We start from the raw sequence: 23,865 nt of genomic DNA, 5'->3' as shown, positions 1-23,865 counted from the left end.
AATACGGCCATACACGGAAGGGAGAGAATGTGTTTTATTTGGTTTTTACACGGATAGAATATTAGCTACCTACATCAGACCTGCAGAGATGTGCGCTGAATCTGTTTCGTGCTCCCCTGTCTTCCACTCTTGTTGAGACTGAGCCAGTGGTGTTCCCATGGAGATGGCTCACACTGTTCACTTAGGGCTTCCTTCCTAATTAATGATTAATGCCGTCTCCTAATTACAGAGAGTGGCAGATTCAATAACACGAAGGATCGTCAGAAACTCTGAATTCCTGTGGTTTCCTTTTCAGTCTGTTACTAATTTGTGGGGCTAATGTGCAACTTTCCCTTACATCTGTAACAGGGAACAAAATCCTAAAACAAAGAAAGGAACTTCTGAAAAGTCAAACCTCAGGCCCCATTTTGGGGGGGGGGGGGCTGTGTTCCAGATGGAGACCACAGAGGTACTTTTGCTGGCAAATGTTTTTAGAAGGCTTGAATTATTATGCTAATATTTAAGGAGTATTAAGAAGTAGTCATTTGGATTTTGAGTTTTTCTCAGAAAAACTTGAAAGTCTGGCATCCTTAGACTGGAACACCTGCACGGCAAAAGGTGGCTGAGCACCTAGACTTCTCTCAGTGGCGTTCTGTGTTCCAGGTTAGACTCTGTAGCGCCCTCTCGTCGAGTCCATCCCGCTTCTCACCCATGTACTGCCCTTAAATGGCCTCTGTAAGCCTCTGATTGTAGGACTCCTACCTCCAGTTATCAAAAGCCAAAACCCTTCACTGTCAAGTCAACTAAAAACCAACCAAAGAAAAAAATGACCATGCGGGTCACTCTGACTGAGGCTGGGGTTACATTGACCAACACGATCATCTCTGTTCTTGAGGAGAATCTAGAAATAGCGATCAAACATACTCCAAAAGATAACAGAAGTCGTGCTATAAACCTACCAGTGTAGCTCACAAAGACCTAGGATATTTTGATAATTTGGACTTAGGCAATGGGAACAGGAAGAGAGAAAAGCCCAGAAACTACTCATCAGAAGATGTTTCTAGATCAAATCTGTCCAATAGAAATACCAGGCAAGCCACAAATGCAATTAAAAAATTTCTAGTAGTCATATTAAAAAAAAAAGAGACATATTTGAAGTCAATTTTAATTATCAGTTTTCTTCAGCCCTGCAAATCCAAAATACTATCATTTCAACCAGTAATCAATATAAACATGTTAGTGAGATATGACACTTATCTTTTTCATACTATGTCTTCAAAAGACATATGTATGTCCGCCTATGGTAGTTCTCAGTTCAGACCAGCCACGCAGTAGTCAGTGATTATGTACACCAGGTATAGAGGAACATTTCTATCACTGCAGAAGGTCTCATTGACAGCACAGCATATTAGACGGAACCACAGAAATGCATGCACGCTGGATACATGAAAGCCCACGTCATTTTCTGGAATTACTATGTCCATTTCAACTTGATTATGCATCAGATGTGAAAAGTAATAGGCAGAGTTCAGATATTTGGTAAATTGGTCAAGTTTTTTGGCTGCAAAAACACCACCAGAAAGTATTCAAACTAGCTTAAGCAATATACATTCTTGATGCTGAATAATTAATGTATAAGTAATGACCAAAATTTAAAAATTCCTGAGAACATTCTCCAATCCAATAGCGATAAGCATATTTGTATGCATGAAATCATTGTTTTACAAAAATGAGTAGTCCGGAGATGGCTCTAACTTCTGAACAGGTGGATCTGGTTATTTAAGTGATGGATTCAGAGCTCAGTCTTGCTCTGTTCTGCTTTGCTTTACTGGTCTATTAATTATGGTATCTCCTTGATGTCAAGATGGCAGCCAGAGATTCTAGACTTTCTTCCTATGACCTTAGGAGTCTCCAACCATACTTACAGCATTTCTGCCAAATCAGCGATTTAAGTCCACAGGCTCTGGTTAGCCAGGTTTAGATTATCTATGCAGGAAATATATTGAGTGTTTCATTTAAATATTAGCTCAATATATTTCCTACGATTAAATGAAATGTATATAATCATTTATTTTTTAATTAACATTTTAAGAATAAAATAAGAGAATACAAATAAAAAATAAAAGTGAAAGGACAAAAGAATAACTAGATAAAACATTATATATAGGGATTCTGTGTGACAGCTACACCTGGGTCTTACAAGTTTGAGTTTATACAGCCATGGCTTATCACTTCTTAATGATTTCTTTCCAACAAGGTTCTTAGGTATACACTTGCTTTCGAAGTTATTTTATTTTTGAAAATTTCATTCTATTTGATAACACATTTCAAGTTAGTCATATACACTGACACATTTAGCTACAAATAAAATATTCAAATACTTTGAGATAAAATTATTACAAGTATTAGTGGGAAAACACTTGGCTGCAATTTACATAGCTTGTAATTGGTTAACTCACTACACTTGTAATAAGTATCTAGAAGGTTTTACTTATTATACTGTAATATAAAATCAGTCTCATTTTAATAAATTAAAAATTATTATACTGTATTTGCATCATTATTTATGATATGAGTTAATGTTTTTAAAGTATCATCATGAATTTATAATATATCCTAAGTGATCATTTTTATAGATAGTTGTCATAGAATCATTTGCCTTTTGATATTTTGCAACTATTATCATTCTAATAATATAAAATATAAATATAATATAAAATTAAAAATTTGTAAAGCAAGAAACTAAGTCTACAAAATTGCAATTAATAGGATATTGAGAGCTTTAAAACATCTTCTGCTAAATCCTGATTGAATTATTATTTAATAGAAAGTGAAGTACCCAACAAACTGCTGTTAACATATTTTTATAAATAAATAGGACTTAAATTACCAAATAATGTTAAAATTATATTTTTATTCCATTAGCCCAAAGTATCCAAATAGTGTCTTGAGTCTCTTATCTTAGAGAAGATTACTAAGGCGATTTTGTAGAAGAATCAATGAACACAGCATTTTAGCCTGAACTATCCAGAAAATTAGGGGTTCTACATGTGTTTATTGAATGAATTACCTTCAAGCTTTACTATTAAGAAACTGCTGTAGAATACCAATCATTTCACCTACAATAATGGAACTGTAATGTTAAGAATCCATTATGTGCATTTTAGTCACTCAATAGACAGCTGCTGAATGAATGGATGTATACACTGCAGTGGTTATCTTTTTGTTTTGCTTTCTTTTTTATTACTGTTGCTACCGTTATTCTATTCTAATGTAGAGCATTGTGACAAGGTAGAGGAGTTTCAAATGAAGGCAAGTCAAAGTAAGAGGTTTACTCTTGTTCAATAAACAGTACTGAATGCCAACACTTCCTGTTCAGAAATAACAAAAGATAGTATTTTGAATTGTCTGCTTTCTGAATGCCAGTCTAAAACTGTCAAGACATTCTAAAGGTGCAGGTTAGCTATCAAAGGTTATAGTACATAATTTTAACTCAGATCTTGTAAAATTTCAAATTCCCATACTCCACACTTGCAGATTCTAATTCTGTAAGACTAATTCTACAAGGACTAAGAGTCTGTTATTTAAACAAGTTACCCACATAACTTTGTAGCTGGCAATTTTCAGACCGTATGACAAACACTGTACCTAGCCATTGAAATACACAGTAATCCTTAGGCAAGACACCTTTTGTGCCCTACGTCCATTCCCCACCCCTGTAGCCATGTCCACTGAATTACATTTAAGGCTCTGTACTTAGTTTTAATCAATGATAGTGACTTGAGAATAATATATAAAAATATTACATTACTTCTTAAAACAACCAAAGATGTTATAAGATACTATATTGTATTAAAAATATTTTAAAAATCTATTGCTTCCTGAATGTCTGAACAAAGACTGAATGTTCCACTGAAATAAATACAATTGCCATTAGTATATTTCATCCTTCTAACACCACGGTAACTATGTGTGTCTCTCTGCCAACAAATGCATGTCAGAATCACTAGAAAAATAGTTTGAAAATCCACAGGCCTATCCACCTTACTAGAATGGAATCTTATTGAAGGTGTCCTCTAATATTGTGACAGTGTTATCCAGGTATTTCAGACTTTGATCCCTCAGCGAAATTAAGAACTACAGTTGTAGGTAGAGAGAAGTCATCCTCAGAATGCAGATTAATGAAATAACATTATTAGCCTGCTCTAAATCAGCTCCTGCCATCAGATCCACACGCGTTTATAAACCAAACTAATAACACGAAATCCCAAATTCTCCGCTAAAAGAAAAACTCCTGTTTCCTCTATTCATAACGCTTCTGATGCCAAACGTGTGGATTTTCCCTGCACATTGAACACTTCTGACATTGACTATGTGGAGTTAGCTCAGAGCCCACAGGTTAAGGGCTAAGTCCCACAAGAATGTCCCTCATTTCAGTTACCAATTGCAAGCTGGGGAATCCTATACTTCAGCTAGCTGTAAATTGGGAGTTCCCACCACCTTCTCCTCTGGTTTGATAATTCGCTTTAACAGCTCACGTGAAGGAAACAATGACATCAGTTTATTCTAAAGGATAACAGTAAAGAATGCAAATGAACAGCCAGATGAAGAGGTAAATAGGGCAAGACATGTGGCGGGAGCACAGAGCTTCCATGCCCTCTCTGGATTCATCATCCTCTCAGCACCTCGATGTGTTCACCAACTTGGAAGTTCTCTAAATGCTTTCTTTTACAGTGTTTATGGAGGTCCTATTACTAAGTCATGGTTGCTTAAATCACTGGCCACTGGTGATTAACTTAGTCCTCAGCCCTTCTCTCCTCCCCAAGGTTGGGAAATGGGGCTGAAAGTCCCAACCTTCTTATGGTTCCCTCTAGCAACTAGCCTCCATCCTCCAACAGTCACCTCTAAACTCAGCTATAGTTGAAAGGGGCTAATTTCCAATAACAAAAGATGCTCTTCTTACTCCTATCACTACAAGAAACTACAGAGGTTTTAGGAGCCAAGTTCCAGAACCGGGGATAAAAAAATATGTATGTGTTTTTTAATTACATCACAGTATCACATATTCTTCAATAGCACTGTGGAGTAATTTTTGATGAGATTTTCCTAACCAATCATTTTATGAAGACAGGGATGGAAAAGCGGATTATACCTGACAAAGTTTCTTTTGATTGTTCTTTCCTTTTTCAAACTTTTTCTCTGTCCTTTATCCTAAAGCAGCTATCCCCTCAGCCTACATCTTGAGATACCATTCTTATGTCTAATGACCGAGCCTTCAGACGGACAGCCCATCTACTCTGGTCCTCACAGGAAGAAAAGGTGCCCTTCTTCAGATCTATCCTCCTCTTAAGAAGTAAAGAATAAATTTTTCTTTCCTGTCACTTCAGAAAAATGGAGTCAACTAAAACATATGCCTGACTTGAATGGAGTGGAATCAATTATATTATTATATTTAATAATACAATACTAGGAGGTATCAAAAGAGAAAGTTGTTAAATGTATGAGGATCAGAAAATCGGGGTGTCAGAAAGAACAAAATTCCCATAGGTTACCTACAACGCTTGACTCTGTTGGGGCCAGATTAACGAGGGTGACGTTGTCTCACAGGAGGCTTGCTGTTCAGTTCAGGCTTTAATTTGGCATACTTCTATCAAACTGACAGATATAATAAAATGCACCTGCATCCATTGTTGGTAAATAGTTATAGTAATATTTCGACATTTTTGAAGAAACAGCAGATATTATGATCATTTATAAATTTCCATTAAAAACAGCCCACCCCCCCAAAAAAAATTCTTAATCCTTAGTGAAGTATGCACTAAAAACCTCAGTACCTAAATTTTTATGTTTAACTGTGGGGTACATGTCACACTGAAATGTCATGCATTTCTCAGCATTCCCTTCTTCGGACATGGGTCAAAACAGGTACTTTTAAATGCTAAATAGTTTCTAAATATCTAAATCCTCAGGAAAATAGAAATGCTCTAGTCCTGTAGCTCCTTTTCCCCCTCAAATAAACACCGAGTCTACTAAGATGAAACATAAGACAAGCATATCTATAAATTATAAAGGATGTCCTTCTAAAAAATAAAGCTTTATTTCAAATTCATTACTGTAGCTTAAGTGACCGAACACTTAGAGAAACGCTTTCTCTGTTTAGGGAGAAGTACTCATTTTGCTGTGCAAGGTCCTATGTTTTGAAATGACAATCGAAGTCGGAGGATTTTGCCCCTAGAGTCTTCATTCAGAGTATCTTCCAGTGGTGTCACAAGTAGATAAATGCATCTAATTACTAGATTGTACATCCTGATATATGTTTATTTGGCTATGCAAACAACCCACCAAATGTATAATTTTCTCTTCTTAAAAAAAAAGCCATAGTAATTTATATGCAAAAGATATGTTAATCAGCATTATCATTGAGATTTTTCATGTGTCAAGTTAGGCTGCTTGGAATGATCATTTTGCTGTCAGCAATAAAGCAGCTTACACTGGAAATCCATTATGGAAGCATCTCCACAATCTCAATAAAATGGACCTCATAGACCCCCTGTCAGCAAGCATGGTATTGGCTTTTATGTAATAATAATAATATGGTACCTACATACTATTAGGGAAAGGTAAAGCAGAAGCTTTAATACTATAGAAAAAAAGTCTACAAATCAGTAAGAACAAAATTTGAAAACAAAGGGAATAAATAGAATGTGCTCTTCCAAATTACTGTGCAAGTTCTTTTGAAGTAGAAGTAGTCAATGCAATATGAAAATCTGAAGTTGAGGGGTTTTAATCAATTGACAGTGGTGGGGACTCACCAGAAGAAGGGTGTTCCCATTAGCATGTCTTGCAGTAATTGTTATTTTAATTGGCTGAAATGAACTGTGATGCCCAGGCCACTAAGGATAAGGTATAGGTTGGCAGCTTTTTTCCCTTTAGGAAAGAGATCCATTAAAAAGCTTACAGTTTGAATTAAAACAAAACAACAAAACAAAAGAGTACTGTTACTCATTTTTATCAATGCAATATAGTCTGGAAACTCTTCTTCTCCCTGTGCCCCCTCCAACAAACTATATCACATGCCAGCTGTGTATTTTGTCTTCAGACAGAAAAGTTTCATTTGGAGGGTTGTTTTCCAACTAGGAAATTACCCCAAATCACTTCCAACCTCCAGTTCTGCCTTTCCATTTCTCTTCCAAAGTTCTGTGATCTCCGAGGCACTGTTATTTTGTTACAAATTCTAATTAATTAAGGTGAGTATGTATAAACTTTTAGAGATCTACATCCTCTAAAAACTCAATCATTTCATTCCTGATCCATTCAACTGTGCACTTTCTAAGTAGAAAACTATGCACTGATTGTATGACGTTTCAGCAGAAATACTGTTCCCCCTCAAGTTCAGAATTAAGGTAATGAGACTCATCCAAAGGTTTATAAACCAATATAAAAAAAACAGAAGTGTTATTTAAGAAATCCAGTTATTTTACCTGGGTAGAGGCTGAATTTCAGTTTAGGGGTATAGAGATGGAGACCTCCCAGGAATAAAATGTGTTCCTTAAGAAAAGAGCCTATGAAAGATCGAGTAAGGGGGAGGTTGCACTGTGATTCTACAAGAAATGGGTAAAATATTTGATCTGAGAATAGAAACCACAGCATAAATGACTAATCATGTAATCAGAATAGAAAAGGAGATGTGGGTTCAAAAAATAATGACATAAATGGTAGACAGCCCGGGAGATTGAGGGAACAGCAAAATTAGTAGGGAAAAGAAATAATGAAGTGAAAGATGACAGCTCACACTGACATATTCTAAATCTATGGCAAACATACTTGTTGCATATGTAGGCACTTACATTTCTAGACACTTACGAGTGAGAAAGCTTGAAAGTGGTGGAAAAGAGATACAACCATAGATTTATTCCTCAGTGGTTTCAAGTGGTGCAGAGTAATATATAGGGTGCTTTAGCCCCTCTCCAAAGTTAGGGTGTGAATATTATAGTGAAAACAGAATGCATATATCGATTCAGAAAAGTATCTCCTGTAAAACCTTATAAATTATGCCAATCAACTGAATATTCAAGTAATATCATAATGTTGGTAAACAGTTCTACAGTTTCAAGTACCATGGCTTGGTAACGCGAGACATTCTGTGATTAAACCCAACCAGAGTTCCCCCATACCTTCCAAGAAATTGAGCAGTGAAATATTTTCAAAACAAAGCTGAACGTTGATCTTCTGTAATCTATCCTATGTAATCCTTGTGCTGCCTGCTTGCCTCAGAAGATTCACTTAGGGGTTGCTCCTATTTTGCAACTTTTTAACAACAGCTTGAACTAATGACTTTGGTTGGTGTTTCTCCTCCTGTAACTTTTAATATAGCAAATTGACCATTGATGGTTTCGTATCTTGCCGGTTCTATACCTCCTTCAGTTGAATCCAAATTTCCTTTCTTTTCAGGCAATGTATCTATAACTCCTTCCGGAGATTAGCAAATTTACTGATAAACAACCCAGAAGAGAAGGGAAAAAAGTAGCCAAATTATATATAGGGGAATATAAGAAACAGACTTTTAGAATAAATGCCATTAACCTGATGTGGCTTTGCTATGTAAGTCTGCCAACTGTAACAAGACAAAAAGCCTCACCTTTGAAAAAGATTCCTCCCTTGACCAAACTTTAGTTAGTCTCCTTAGCTTTCATCTAGGTGCACCTCTATTTAGCAAGAATTCTGGTAAGTCAGTTTAACCTAATTAACCTCTAGCATCCCTTAGACGGTGTCTCATCTCTCTGGCCTGTCTTTAGCAAAAAACTCTGCTAGGTCATTTTATCCCCCTAACCCCTGATATTTCCTCTTGGTAGTTTTCTATACACTGACACTCGCCCTGCTCCTTGGCTATCAATTTTCACTTGCCTATCCTGTATTAGAAATTGAGTCCAAACTGGCTCCGACTCTGTGAAATCCCATTGCAGTGGTCCCTGAAACTATGTTCATGGTCCTTAATAAAGTCTGCCTTACCATCTTTAATTTTCTTTTTTTTTTTTAATGGAGGGAGGTAATTAGATTGATTGATTGCTTGATTGATTTCCTTGATGGAGGTACTGGGGATTGAACCCAGGACCTTGTGCACACTAGGCATGCACTCTACCACTGAGCTATATACACCCTCACCCCTGCCTTACCATCTTTAACATCTGTCACCGAATATGTTTTTTTCTTTAACAGCTTCTAACATGCTGAGGTTATCTTCCTCATGAACATGATGGAACAATAGTAAGTGAAAATTATATCCATTTTACTCGGCTTTGATTTCCACAAACTGAAAGGCCTGCTATTCCGGTAAAACCCAATCTTTGTGCTCAGAGACATTCAGTGTCTAGACGCAGAAGCATCAAAATGGCTGTTGACAGACTATATCATTTAAAGCAAACTTCTTTAGAATAAGTAATAAGTCACCCGTAGAATTTCCCAAGAAGCAGCAATACAGAAACTACTGTATTTCCTATGGAATAAAATCAATCAATTTAGACAGACCTTAGTCAGATCTTTCCAATTTTGAAAGTTAATTTTATGTATTTTTACATTTTAGAGATAAGGGAGAAAGGAAACTTTTTCCTATGAAGGGCATTTGTAGAAAATCTTAAATGTAGGTTGAAGGACCTACCTGTGGTAAAGAACAGGTTTTCTGATGATTGGAGCCAAGACGAGGATTTCCTGCAGATTGAGGTTTCTTAAAGTGCTTCAGGGTCCCCTGTCTGCTATTTTCTTATCTAATGTATCTTCACCTCTCAGCCCTTAATGACAGTGTTCTAAAGACCTAAAAGGGGGAAAAAAAAGACATTTTTGAAAAGACTGCTGAGTTACAGCAAAGTCACCTTGTACTTGCTTCAGATGTTGTGCACTCAGGAATATAAAACAGGAACATCTTGTTACAGCCGTCAACTTGCTGAGTATCTGGTCAGGGTGGAGAGGCTAGGATGCATCCAAGCAGTGTGTGAAAAAGGGGAAAAGACTCTCACTGTATAGACAAGGCCAGTTTGGTTTCAAGAGTTGCTTTTACAAGGATGCTGCTGTATTTTGTTTGAAATGGCAAGTGGCTGGCATGAGAGGAGATGGAGAGAGAAACGTAAGCAAGGTCATTATTCAATACCTATTCGTGGAGTTCCCACTCTGCACAGCTACAGTGATGAACAAGACTTAGATTATGTCTTTCGAGTTTCCAGTGCAGCTGGGTCAAAGGTAAGAAAATATGGAATTACAGTGCGATGGGATGAATGTGACGGCAGTAGGCGATGCCCCTGATTATGGGGGAGGCTACCTATTTCCTAAGTGTGGGAGGAGAGAAGAGGGTCAAGGAAGTCTTTCCAAGGCGGGGAGGGGGGGGCCAAAAACCTTCCAACAAGAGAGCTGAAGATAGCCTAGTGCTTAACCAAGTTAGAACACTGGAGACACAGGAAAAGAAAATTATATACAAGAAGAGAGAAGTGTAAGAGCTTAAAGGTATAAGAAAGAGCTAAGACTAGGATGACGAGGAGGCAAATCTCAGTTTGACTTCTCTGCCCTGTTTAAGGCGAGAGACCTGAACTTATAAATCACAATTAGATTCCAAGCAATAAAAGCAATGCCTCAGGGAGCATCAGGTTCACAGAAGGCCTTGAGAAAATCTTACTAAATTATTTTTACCAACTTACTTTAAACTCATTAATAGAAGTTTTCCTAAAGTTAATCTAAGTGTCTCACTTTAATGTGTTTTGGGATCTAAATCAAATGAATATATGTAACGTATGTAATTTTTTTTAAGAAACCAGCCTTTATTTTATTTTATTTTATTTTATTTTATTTTATTTTATTTTATTTTATTTTATTTTTTTGCAGACTGAACAAAGAAGTAAGTTTTTCTTTGGACTTGGCCAAGATGGGATGCGGATAAGATAGCTGTTTGCAAATGGACCAGTTTGTGTCCACGAAGTAATATATATATAGGTATCCATATAAATATGCATATACATATGTATACACATATATGCTTTTCTTTTCTTTCTTTCTTTTTTTTTTTGTGACCCTTCTCTCTTCTGGAACTATACTGGCAAACCTAAATATGTTTAGGAATTGGTAATACTTATGCAAAATGAGTTATTTTTATCTAATGAACATATGCAACAGGAAATTTTGCAAAAGGGTTCAAAAAAAGGGCATATATGACACATTAAATCTATTTGATCTAAAGTTGTGAAACAACGTCATTCAAGCATATCAACCTACTTGTTGGTTTCAACGTGCATTTGCATAATCCTCTAGGGAAACTGGGTTTTTCAACTAGTTTTCCTGGGAGAGACAGAGGGAGGAGAGTTCCAGGTTTGAAATGCATAACCATGTGTTAACTCTTCAAATTTCAGTCCTCTCCTAGCAGGAGAACACTAGACACCACATGGGTCTGCTTCCCCTCCCCGATAAATTCAAAGCTCCATCCAATTATCTTTCACCTTAAACAAGAGCCAAAAAGAATTGTTAGAGAGGGAATGTCGCAGGTGGTGGGTAAAAGCCAATCATGTGTTTTACTTGCTGCAGGTAGAGTTGCTGAGCGTGTAGGTAGGTTTTGTTCCCATAAATCAACTGTGTACACTAGGTTTAAGCTACTGTGCCAGCAACGTGGATTACATTGAGTTACGTGCATCTCAGGACCTGATCGGTGGTCTAGAAACAGTAATACTGAACACACTAAGTAAGGGTTCTGCTGACCAGATCTGAAGACTTCAGTTCTGGCCAATGAATATCTTGTTACACATCAGTTCTTATAAATCCCTAGTACCTGATAATACAAAGAAATTACCCTGTCTCCTTTCATACCTTTAAGTCATGGTCATACCATGCTAAATTTTGAATGATATTACTGATCATTGATTAAGTTACAGTAATGTGTTACAGGATCTGAGGGGAAAAAAAAAAATCTCTGCTTCCCAGTCCAAAAATCCTTGAAGAAATGATGCAGTAAAACAATAACACCTGTTTTTTTTAAAAAAATTAATCTATTTTTTATGATTTCAGTCATCAGAAAAGCTTGTTTGTATGATGATACATATGGTATATTCTACTACATTTTTTAATTGGCCGGAGAAAATGAGTTTTCTTCCTCTCAGTGAAGCTTTTTATAGCCAAAATGTGTGGCTACCCAGATCCATCTTCTCTCTTCTGTAACTATATGACCTCAATTACTTGTTAGGGATCACATTCCCTTCATTGACTATAATTTTGGTGGGACTCTTATTTGAGGTGCTGATTATAATATTAGCATAGTGTGGGCAGAAAGTATCCTAAATTAGGTCAACCAAAACCTCTCTCAGGAATATAAATCTTGAGTACAAATAACTAATAGAAGAGTTATTCATTCATTCTATGCCAGTGGGCACCTGATGATTCTTTTTATTTGTTCTAAATTTCTTGATCTTAAAATTGACCTTATTTCTGTCTTTCTTGGAGCCTGGTGGTTCTATTTTTCCATCCATTCCACAAGCTGCCTTATGTATTAGAAAAAAAAAAAAAGATGCAAGTTATCCATACATGGTTTCTATTGCTTGTAACCAAAGAACCTCAACTGACACAAAGAATGATAGCAAAACTCATAGGTGACGGAGCAAGTGCTAAAAGAATTGTATTCTAAGAAAACGTTTTAAGTACCATAAGGGAGAGAAAAAAAAACAGTCCATCATAGAAGAAATAAGGCAGAGAGCTAGCTCATGTTTGCTTAAAAATAAGTTTTATGGAGGAAGTAAAAGAATGGATGGAATTTTCAGAGAAGACGAGGATTAGAATCTGTGTCACAGGAGGGAGCAGCATCAGCAAAGAGATAAGGGAAGACAAGTTCAAGATGCGACTGGGGTTAGGAACAAACTTGGTTCACACATATAATATAGAAAGAAATGGGAGGAAACTTTGTCCATTTTCAAAATAAATGTTTATTGTGGTTCTGTGATGTAATAATGGTGAGTAAGACAGACATGCTCCACATCTTCCGGAAAATATTTTCCCCTGGAGGGGAGAGAGAAATGGCTAACAAAGGATTCTCCAAAGTGCAAATAAAATAAAAATGTGGTAAGTTCTGTGAAGGAAAGGGGCTAAGATACAGAGACTAAGTGCATGGATGGGAGGTAGGTTGAGAGAGGGCTGGAGGAAGCTTGTGAAATTTTAGAGAAGAGTTGAATGGTAGGAAAAGTGGAAGAATGAAGAATTCCAAGCAAAGGAACAGAAAATACAAATGTCTTAGGGAAAGAAATCTTTCACCTATTCTGAGAATTGATCAAAAACTACTTCACTCAGGTGAGCAAAGGAGAGTGGAGCATAAGACGATGCTGGAGAAACAGGCAGGGGTCACGTCTTATTGGTCTTCTATGCCTCAGAGAACAGCTTGGGATTTATTTCAAATCTACGAGTAAGCTATTTACATTTAATACAGATCAACCTAATGACTATAGAGAGGGGTCAGTTAATCTGGAATGATGACCGAGATTTGGGTAATGAAGAAATGTGAGAAATCAAGACGGGCATGTCATGATGATATAATGAGAGATTTACATTTGAGCACGAGGTAGTTTACTCTTTTAAATTCAGTATATAAATTAGAACTACTGGAAGTATTTATTACAGCGACAACTACCTTGCATAATAATATTATCCATGATACGTATTTCCTTCTAATCTGCTACAGTATTTGCACTTCCTACTGGCAATTTCTCAATTCATGACATGCTGACTAGAGCTGTGTGTGTTTATATTATATTTTGTTTTCCAACTAGACTGAAAACATCTTGAGGGCAGGCTCATGCCATATATTTTTGTCTCTTTCGTATTTCCTAGCTGACATTTGATATGAATATAAATTACTACTCCTAATAAATATATATTTAATATTTACTATTTTCTAGACACTATGCTAAGGGCTTTATATGTATAATTCAGTTTAATCCTCATTCCAAATCTATAAGAAGTCCCTGTAACTGTTTTACAGATGAAAAAACTTAAATTGACCATGATTAAGTCCCTTGTCCACTTGTTACTAATTGACTGATCGATTTACAATGTGTTGAGTATGACAAAAAGTATCTGGTCAGAGAGGGTATTGATCAAAGTATTCTGAAAGAATACACGGGAATGACATTTTTACTGTATTAAACCAATTCCTAGTCCTATTGGGAATCAACCATGAATGTGTTCACTGTTAGAGAATCCCACATGGTTTCCTCTCTCTGCACGTGCTAGCTATTTCTGACAATGTGTATCTTTTAAATGGAAGGGTTTATTTCATACAGAGACACTCTGTTCCATTTAATTAAGCCAAACCATATATTTTTTTTCCCACCACTAAATCAAAAAAGATGAGGACAGATTCTACAATAGATGTGGCTGGTTCATTGTGTCTAGATCCTAAGCACTTCTAACATCTAAATGTACATGCAGAAACACCTATCAAATAACGATTGTGACAAAGATTATGATTGTGTCCCAATTATCTCAACAGATACAGATGCCATAAAATTTAAAAGAGAAAGAAGACAGTGATAGGAAGGGAGGAAAAAAATAACAAACACACACTAATGGGAATTAGAAGAAAACATCAAGGCTGTCAAAGAAAATTACTGTTGGGCTCACTACAGGAGGACACGGAAAGGAAAACAAAAGTGAAAATAATTTAGAGTCTACCCTGAGGCAAACAAATATAAAAAACAATGGAGGAATTTTAATTGGGCAAAAGCATTCTAAATATTTGCTTAAAACTACATCTCTCCTTAAAACACAAACCACAGTGATGACACACCTGACATGTGCTCACAATCCGTTTCCCACCCTCCAAGTTTAAAATTTTGTAAACAGGCAATTCCAGTTTCTATTCTGGTTCACATTCTGAAAGCAAATAAACCTGGTCCTCACCCCCTTAGGAAGAGAGCATTTAAACCATAAGTGAAAGATGGCATTAAAATCAATATCCACACACCAATTTGCATTAAAAAAAGCAGGCCGATCAGACAAGACTTTTGGCAACAGGAGTAGGGAAGACAAAGAAGAGGAAAGGTGGGGAAGGAGGAGGAGGAGGAGAGGGGGAAGACAAGGAAGAACACCACCACATCACACACACTCACTCACACACGCACACACACACACACCCCTCCTCGCTTTCTGGCCATGTTTAACATCTCTTCCACCCGTCCCCTCGCCCCCAGCCCTACTCCTAATTCGGTGAAGGTTTCCTGGCTTACACAAAATTGTGTCATTCAGAAATATTAGGATCACAACAGGCTGATTAATAACTGTGTTGAAAAGCTAAAATGCGGTGATAGACCACATAAATCTCTCTTATGTGAGCTGTCGGCGCTGCAGCCTGTAGGGTTGACAGAGTTCAGATCTTAGTCAGTTGAATTTCTTTAGGAGCCCTGGCCAAGCAGGGCCACGAGGAAAATGCCATTAGAGACATCCGTGTTTTTTTTAATGGACAGGCAGAAACTTGGATTAAGAAACCTGTGCACGTTGTCACCAGCTATTTGGGTAAAGTAGGAAAAAGTGGCTTAACAACATGTGAATGAAAATGCTTTTAAAGAATTATTTAAATGTTGTCCTCAATTCTTCAAAAATTTAGAGAATTAGTCACTTGTGGCTGCATTTAGTACTCAAAATTCAATTTAGCCTACAGCAATCTAATAAATATGAAAGACCCTGGAAATATATGAAAAGAACATTTTGTAAACATCATATGGCTTCACAATTCAGGGCCAATTTACACATATTACACTTTTTCTTCTTTTTTGTGTTACAAAATATTCTTTTTATTTTTAACCTTTTCCTTTTACTTCTCTTCAGTTACACATTTTTTTTTTCATCACACAAGCTTTAATTTTTTTTACGGGAACACCTATTCAAATATCGTGGAAAACTAGTGTTCAATCGATAGGATTTAAGAAATGCTAACTTAACATTTTTTTTTCCTTCTCTGAAGAAAACACTATTACTCAGAAATTTGGTCAGAAAAGCAAGTCATAATCAGACATATAGGCATTTGTCCAGAAGCTGAAGCTGAAATAGAAGGGAAAGCTGTTCTAAATGAAGCCACAAAGTAAAGCTCTTAACATCCTAGAACTTCCTGAAAACCAGCCACTCTTCCCACCGATGGACCAAACTGTGGTTCTGCCTCAAACCATGCAGAGCTTCCTCATCCGTAAGTTGGCCTCAACAGCATACAATAAGGTCAATAAACTGTTGCGCTAACAGCACAGACCCGGAACACTGCTCTGTCTCTTACCAGCTTTTTCACCTTCGGCAAGTAACTTAACCTTCCTATACCTCAGTTTCTCCATCCAGTAAAATGGGAGTAATTCTAATACCTATGTCACAAGGCTGTTAGGTTAGTTAGTAGTTGTAAAGGGGTTAGAAACGCAACTAGGGTATAGGAATGCTGCATAAGTGATTAATAAATATTAATTAATTAATATATGACCTTAAAGTTTACAATGCCAGTTAAGTATCAACTAGGCATCTATGCTCTTCCAAGTCATGTGATACAGGATGGATAAAACAGAGTAGCGCAAATCTTTGCTGAGCTGACATTCTAGAGAAAAATCACAGAAACTCCTTGCATGAATAAGGAACACATTGTTTGACAGAGATAAGTGCTATAAAGGAGTAAGTGTTGAGTGGGTAAGTGGTGGAGGAGGAGTTCTGACTTGGAAAAACTCTTCTGGGACATGGGGTTTGAGAGGAGAAGGCAGTCCAGGCGTAAGAAACAAGAATTCTAAGAACTCTTGTGACTGGAATCCTTGTCCTATTCTTGGACAGAAAGGATGCCTGGGCATAGAGCATACAGAAGGAAGGGGAGAAGCAAGGTAATGTCGGAGACACAGAGGTTCCAATGGCCAGGGCTTGGAGCGTGAAGTACAACGGAAAACCACTGCAGGACTTAAAACTGAGGATCAAGTTGATCTAGTTTAACTGCCAATAACCCCTTCCTTTGTTTCCGAATGGTGACTGAAATTCAGTGCCCATTTGTTTGACATTTCTTACTTTGGCTTGGTGCCTTTGACTCTAAATTGTACCTCTTTTTGCAGGTGACCAATGCAGAAGAGGCTTGCTGGAATGTATATCTGTCACCAACAGATTTTACTTCCTAACTGCTTGGTGGCTACAGCCATCTAGTCACACTTAAATCTAGTTATACTTTTTCTCTCACTATATTTCACTCATCCAAATTTGGGGTGATAATGCCTCTTTAGTTTTTTTTTTTGCCATGAACCCTAAGTAGGACCAGCTATATGCATGAGCCATAGGCAGCTACCTACATTTTTATGATGAAGGGGCAGTAAACTTTTACATAAAGCCTTCTTTATTATTAGTCTACCGTGGTATTTAAAATTCTTAACGTTAGACTTATTGCATTGGGTTGCAGAGGTCAAATGTCAGAGTAAAGAGTGCCTATTTTACTCAGGAGAGAGAAAAAAATATTAGAGGTTAGGGGCTTGGGAGAATGAGATACGAGAACGGAGGAGATTTTGCACAATAGCAGTTCTAAGCCACTGGCCCCAGTCCCATAAGGAGGCCCCACCCAGTTTGATATCTATTTATGTACTCCCTCTTGATCTACACAGGATTTGAACCAATAAGTAGTTATTCAAACGTTTTGCATTTGAAAGGATTTTCCAAAGCCATTAATCACACAATTCTATTGGACCCGTCCTACTTTATATGAACTCTTCTCATGTCTACTGCTGCCACTGTCGCATTCTAAATTTCTAAAAACTGTTCAACATCTAAAAAACAAACACACAAAAAAACTGAATTGGCATATGACATCAGGAAAACACAGAATTACACTCCTCAAAAAAGCACAAAGTACTGTGATAAGTGAGGAACAGGGAGATAGGCTCCCTTCTCCCTAGTTGCTAATAATGAAATTACTTGTGGACCCAGTGTCTTCATTTCTTCATTTCATTTGACTCCCTATGGTTTGGGAGAGATTTCGTGCTTGCTTGCTTAGATGTCTTTAAAGTTTGGGGCACAGTTTGCTGATCAGTTGAGGTTATTAATCATAATATTCAAATACATAATATTTAAATCTAGGCCAATTCTGTTTCTTGAGTAAAACCAGATAGTAGAAGCCATATTTTGCAAGAAAAATCCTAGTTTAAATATTCAGTGAAGCATTATATTGTGAATATGTTAGAATTTTAAACATAAGTAAAACCAAATATTATGTCAAAAATGAGTTATGTTAGCATTTTAAAAATGTAGTTACTTAACCTTATCAGAATGTTTTCCTCCAAACTGCCTCCAAAGTTAATAATTACTGTTGTTTCTTCTTTGTGAGTGTGTTTTTCCTTAATTTTTAAAACTGCTTTGCTACTTGAACATGCATTTTGGAAAAGCTTTAATATTGTTCTTTGGTATGTTCCAATTCTGACAAGAAATCAGGAGACATACTTTTGGCATCCAGGTGCCTCCCTACTTAGAAGAGTGTGCCAATTAATTGCACTCGTGTTTTAGCTTTATGAGGTATGTGATTTGTCATAGTCTCAAGACTTTTAATACCTTGATCTCTTTTTCATTCTTTTCATTTCTTACAATAAAGACGCTTATTTCTTTAAACTCAAACCATAGAATTATGTGTATGTATAGTGTTAGTTTCCCTGAGTCTATGTTAAATTAAATATTGACTTTGCAAGCTCTATATCATTTATTATTTACCATTCTCAATCTCTGGAATTTATTAAAAAATTGATAAGAATGCCTGGTGGTGAAATCCCCACAGGGGTCAAATTGGATGACCCAACCAAGCCAATTACAAAATTGACAAATCCATGGTTACTTCGATAAAAATGACACAATTTGATTTTAACAGGGACGATATTTTTTAAGGACACTTGGAGACATTTCCTTTGAAGGAATAATGTCTTCAATTTTAGAAAACGACTTTTTTTTTTTTTTCCTTTTCAGAAAATTGCTTTCTTGTGAAGCCTGTTAGCCTTTCTGTTCTTTCTGCCTTTTTCCAGAAGTTGATTTCTCATTCTTCGGCACTTTAGAAAATGTTGGGACAGAATTTCAGGTATTTAAAAAAATATTTTTAGCAGATTTACCTTTTGTGCAAAGTGCCAGGCAGTTCAAGGGGGCACCCTGAGCTTTCTCACATCTTTTGTCAGTGGAACGGAATTTCATTCCTAAAGAACAATTGTTCACATTACAAAAATAAGTCTCCTATGTAGGTGCCCTTGCTGACAGCCTCCAGAGAAAGGATGAAAAAATAAATGATCCTATAGACTGATTAATCTAATCTCTCCCCTCACCAAATCTAGGGCTCTCAGGAAGGTTGTAATGAAGGGTTCTGTAAGGAAAAATGCTTTGCAGTTTTCCAAACACTGTTTAAACTTCTACTGTATGACTGTTTTCTAATTTAGCTTCTGTGAGCAGAGGTCATACAAGTAAAGAACAAAAAGTCAAATGAAATAAAGTAGCCTTGAAGGTAATGTTAAAAACATTTGCTATGTTAAGAATATCAATTAATTTGCCTTAGTCAAAAGAACGGAGTGAAAAAAAATAAAGTGGAAAGTGTTACTTTCAATTCCACATAATTATCAAACAGAAACTCTCCCTCTGTTGCTCAACCTATCTGTTCACACACAGCACAGTTTCTCAAGCGTAGCTGCACATTAGAATTACTTGGGGAGCTTCTGAAACTTACCACAGTGGGCATCCCAGCCCCAGAGAATCTGCTTTAATTGTCCCAAACTGGGAGCAGGCAATGGCATGTGTTAATGCTTCCCCAGATGACTCTAAGCTGCAGCCGTGACTGAGAAATACTGGGCAAGACTGACACCTTTCTACCTTCAAACGCCAGCTGGAAAACAACTGAAAAGTAAAAATACTAGGAAGAATTTTTCTTTCGATAAAAATGAGGCTTATCAGGGGATGGTCGGCTGTGTGCTTCACTGGTATGTATTTTTTCTAAGTATGCAGTCACTCACTCCATGATTTTATGATTAGTCTTAATATCATTATTAGTAGCATCACAGCTTCCGGAACCCATCTTTCTATCAATGCATTGACAGATACATTTAGATCCTTTTCTCTGTGGAAAATCTCAAGCAAAAAATTTTAAAACACTTCATCCCTGAGCTCAGGCTACCTACCCATTTTTAGGAAAACAAACAGGCTGAGGACAGATGTAGATGACAAGGAGAAAGGGACTGGCTTTGTACACTGTTGCATTTGTAATGCTGAGGATTAGGGAGAGAGCAGTCCTTAGGAAAAAATGGGCCAAGTTAAGACAGGTTGGGACCAGGGACCCTTTACCACAGTGTTTACACCTGGACAAACATCCATCCCCACACACCCGAGCAACAGAATACAAAGCAACCGTAAGAGACTAAAAATAACTCCATGCATGAACAATTGGGGCAAATTATGAACAACAACATAGAGAAAGACCAAAAACCCAACTGCCACTTCTAAGGTGTCAGCAGTAAAAGCAGGCTACCTCCTGATCCCTGCATACAGCACCACAAGGGGGGTGAGCCGACCATCTAAGCCACCCTTCCGGCCCGACCATGGATCCACCCCTACCCTCACCCATTTTAAGGGCATTTAAGGGATCAGCTCACCCACCCTCAGGGCGGGGGTGGGCGAGAAAGGGCACATGTACTTGATTTCACTCCCTTGTGCTGCAGCACGAGTCCCAGTAAAGCTTTGCCTGAATTTCTTCTCTGGCCCCTTATCAATTTCTATTGATTAAAGATCTAAGAACCCAGGTTGGTAACAAAGTCATGAATAGACACAGGTGACGTCTGCTTAGTGCTGTGCTCTATCACTGAAGACGCTGTAGTCTTAAACTCTTCTGCTGTTGGATAGGCAAAAACTGTATGTCCCTCGCATTCCTGCCTTTCAGTTCGTTCACTATTCGATGATCAGAAACGTGGGCTAGCACTCTGTCAGGCAGTGCGCCTTTTACAGTAGAGAAGGGGTGTTTTGCAATGAAGTGTAATTGTGCAGGTAATTAGCAGGGAGGTGTGGTTACACCTTTGTTTACCATAGAGATTAGTAATAACCTGTGGCTTTGAACAGCAATTCTCATATGACTCAAAATTTTGTTATAATAAAATGAGTAAGAATACTGACTCTGGAATCAGACTCCCCAGACTCTAGGATTTCTAGTTTGTGCTCAGACTAATAATTCAGTGGTTAAGCCTCAGTGTTTCCTATCCCTAAATTGGGAATAATAATAATAGCAACTATTTCAGGTGTGTTTTTGTAAAATTACATTCTGTAATCTATATCAAGTGCTTAATGGCTTACCTGGTTACATGTGAGTCCTCAGGAAATTCTAGTTTATAGTTGTTATTGCTTAGTTGCTGTTATATTATTATTATTTACTACTTCAATATAAATATGCCTCAAACTGTACCCTGGGGTACCTATGTAACCAACTAAATTGATAGTGATGAAACTTAACTAACAGAATCATCATTTAAAAAGCTATAATGGTAGAAAATGGCTCAACCGAACACAGTGTTGCAGATGCCTAAATGACAAAATGCTCTTCATGAACATGAGAACACTGTGGGAATTCTCATCATCTACTGTCAGAAAATGTAGTTTCACCTTTGGCAACATTGGCAAAACTTGAGTGGTAGTCAGACTGCTTGAGAAAATTAAATTAGAAATGCTACTGTTAGCTTTTATATGTTGTACTTTAGTAATTAAGAGTAATTCCATGAATAAGTCCCGAGGAAGAACATTTAGACACTGTATTTTTCAAAGTTTATGGAGTTTTTATAAAGAATATTTTCTAGTTCACATCCAAATACTAGATCCAGTGGAGGACATTTCAAAGGTATCTTAAAAGGAACATTTATTTTAAAATCTAATATGTGATTTTAACTTTTTAAAGGATCAAAAGTAGAACCAAGGGAAAAAAAAAAGTCTTATTCAATCAAGTTCACATCAGGAGTACTCTCAAAGCCCACCAAAATGCTAAAAATGTTTCTTCAAATAAACAGTCTCAAGAGATGAATGGAATATTCCAGATGTCCAGAGTCTGTTTAAATATTGAGCTGTGATTATACCGTACTGGGAGATACTGAGACACACTTAAGAATGACTGGTCCAGCTGATGTAAGGTGCAGAGAAAGCCCGTTTCTGTTGATGAGAAGGCAAGACCTTAAGGATGAACAGCGTCTGCAGATTAGCTTAAGATCGTACACTCCTTTTAAATATGGGCCCTGGCACTGGTTACAAGTGTGAAAAATTAGAGAATAGAGTGGGAGGTAGTGAAATGGATTTGACTAAGCCGGAAACATCTGCATTTCGAGGGGAATGACTGAGGTTAGGTGGAGGGTTATTTGAACACAGAAAACAAAAGAAGAGAATGAGGTTGGCATTGTACAACGTAGAGATCGTCACTGTGGCCGCAGGGACTGTGCCACAGAAAGTCCTTGGATGAAGAAGGCAATGATTTGAGTTTGAGCCCTTAAGCACGCTACCTGTAACACCAAGAAACCTGGGCAATCACATGGTAGGCATGTAATAGGCCATCGGTGCATGGAAGGATAAGTACTGAAGGAAGAAGGAAGTTGTCAAAAAATTTAAAAAGCATCATGGAGAAAGGAAGACTGAAATAGGCAAGATTCAAAGTGATCCAAAGGAGGTCGAAGAAGGACGTGGAAAAAATATGTACACAAAAACATTTACACAAATGTTTAGGAACAATAACCTTTATTCCATACCCAGGTGGTAGTTTCCACCAAAGGGCTTCCTCGTGTCAAATAACTATGCAATAGCATTTGATTAGAAGCAGCATGTTTTAAAGAGCTTCAAAGGTAATGTTTATGATTTATTTGAATAGATCTTTACCAGAAGGCATTAACAATAGGGGGAAGGAGAAAATTGATATAATATCTTACTTATTTAGGCATAACATTTCACTCACGTTTTGTAGTGATCCAGTTGAAACAAACAGTGTGGGGAGCACAGTTCGTGAATTTTCAATATGTTTGGATACACTATTAACAAAGCTTTCTCTCTGGCAGATTCATTCCATGCCCTGTCTATCAATACCAGCCTTCCAACATTAAAGCCACTAATGATAAAACACTGGTCACAATTTCACAACCGCTTATAAACAGATTATGAACTTTTATTTGGTAATAAATTACACAGATGGTCTGTGACTCTCTTAATCTGTGCAGTGTGGGTGTATGAGTGTGTGTTTTCCAGGAACCAGGATAAGAATTAAGAGATTCCCATCTTAAATGCCTGTGTTTTGCTCACCACTTAAAAATGCAGAAGAAAACCCATTATATCAAGATGCAGGTAGGAAATGTCTGAGAAGACAAGTAAAATTGTCTGATGTTTTAAATCCCCAAGTAGTTATTGAGGAGTTGCAACCTTAGATGTTTAAGGGGGGAGGTTGGTTTGATGCTGGCACTTCTACGTGATTCTGTTTTACTTCTCACTGTATGATAAAAGATGAGTTTTAACTCCCTGAAATGCAGAAAAAGGGACATTTATTTCACCTCAGCTGATTTATTTTCTTCAACAGAAACATCTTTATTATAATGTTTTCTTGTTGGGATCAAACTGAATTCTTAAGGAGATTATTTAATTCTACAGAGAATTGTGACATTGAAGATAAGGTCACAGGATATGCAACAAAAACTTGAAATGACATGATTACAATAAAATAACCTGTATTGTATTTGAAATTATGTACTGTATAGGAGGATTCCAAGTTGCAAATCATCAGTGATTCAAAACTTTATCTGAAAATAGATTGTTAGCAATTAGGATAAATCTACTGAAGTAAGTTATAAACAGTATTTAGGTGCCAGCACATCCTCCACACTTAACTTAATATTATTGATATATGAT

At 37.0% G+C, this 23,865-nt stretch overlaps 1 long non-coding RNA gene across 1 annotated transcript in view; it reads right to left on the bottom strand.

Annotated features, from left to right (window-relative positions):
* Positions 1-23,865, bottom strand: part of LOC116148444 (uncharacterized) — a 1,308,953-nt gene that overhangs the window by 1,195,772 nt on the left and 89,316 nt on the right. Inside the window, exon 2 of the long non-coding RNA XR_004131959.2 lies at positions 9,635-9,787. This is a non-coding gene — a long non-coding RNA (uncharacterized LOC116148444). The remainder of the gene's footprint in view (positions 1-9,634; positions 9,788-23,865) is intronic.

Source organism: Camelus dromedarius, chromosome 27, assembly GCF_036321535.1.
Source record: "Camelus dromedarius isolate mCamDro1 chromosome 27, mCamDro1.pat, whole genome shotgun sequence".
In the NCBI taxonomy this organism is placed as follows: Eukaryota; Metazoa; Chordata; class Mammalia; order Artiodactyla; family Camelidae; genus Camelus; species Camelus dromedarius.
Note: the sequence above shows the minus strand (reverse complement) of the source record. Positions and strands in the feature narration are given on the sequence as shown.